Here is a 1,136-nt window from a genome sequence, read left to right on the forward strand (position 1 = left end):
TCTTGACCTCGTGAGCTGCCTGCCTTGGCCTCCCAAAGTGCTAGAATTACAGGCGTGAGCCACCTTGCCCAGCCAAGAGAGGGTTTTTTGTTTGATTGTTTTGAAATGGAAGAAATAAATACATGTTGCCATAGCAATGAGAAGTAATAGAAAAATAGTGATGTAGGAGAGAGGAAGAATTGCTGGATAAGTGTCTTTGAGATAGTGACATGGTATAAGACATAGTTCTTGAACTTCTCAAAGTGTGATGAGTGGAGTAGTGACCATCTAGAAATGGTTTGTCACCAGTTTGTGACAGTAATTCAGAATTAGTATTTTGAAACCTTTATAACAATTTGCCAGAAAAAATTTGTGTGTGTTGGATTTAATAATACAAATTCTGCCTAGAGTAGTCAAATTCATAGAGATAGAAAGCAGAACAGTGATGGCCAGGGATTGTGGCAAGTTAGGAATGGGGAGTTTGAGTACACGCTTTCAGCTTTGGAAGATAAAAAAGTTATGGAGGCCAGGCACATTGGCTCCCGTCTGTAATCCCAGCACTTTAGAAGTCTATGGCAGAAGGATTACTTGAGCCTAGGAGTTTGAGACAAGCCTGGGCAGCAGGCTTTAATGTAGAGGCTCTGTCTCTACATTAAAAAAAAAAAAGCCAGGTGTGGTGTTATGTGCCTATAGTCCTAGCTGCTACAGAGGCTGAGGTGGGAGGATCACTTGAGCCCAGGAGTTTGAGGTTGAGTGAGCTGTGATTGTGCCACTGTACTTCTGAAGGGTGACAGGGCAAATAAATAAATAAATAAATAAATAAATGAAAAAGAAAAAGCTCTGGAGCTTCTTGATGGGGATGGTTGCACAACAATGTGAATGTATTCAATGCCACTGAACTGTACACTTTAAAATGGTTAAGCCCATTTAAAAAAACCTCGGCCTAGGTCGGGCGCGGTGGCTCACGCCTGTAATCCCAGCACTTTGGGAGGCTGAGGCGGGTGGATCACGAGGTCAAGAGATCGAGGCCATCCTGGTCAACATGGTGAAACCCCGTGTCTACTAAAACTACAAAACATTAGCTGGGCATGGTGGCGCGTGCCTGTAATCCCAGCTACTCAGGAGGCTGAGGCAGGAGAATTGCCTGAACCCAGGAG

Source organism: Cebus imitator, unplaced genomic scaffold, assembly GCF_001604975.1.
Source record: "Cebus imitator isolate Cc_AM_T3 unplaced genomic scaffold, Cebus_imitator-1.0 Scaffold214, whole genome shotgun sequence".
NCBI lineage: Eukaryota > Metazoa > Chordata > Mammalia > Primates > Cebidae > Cebus > Cebus imitator.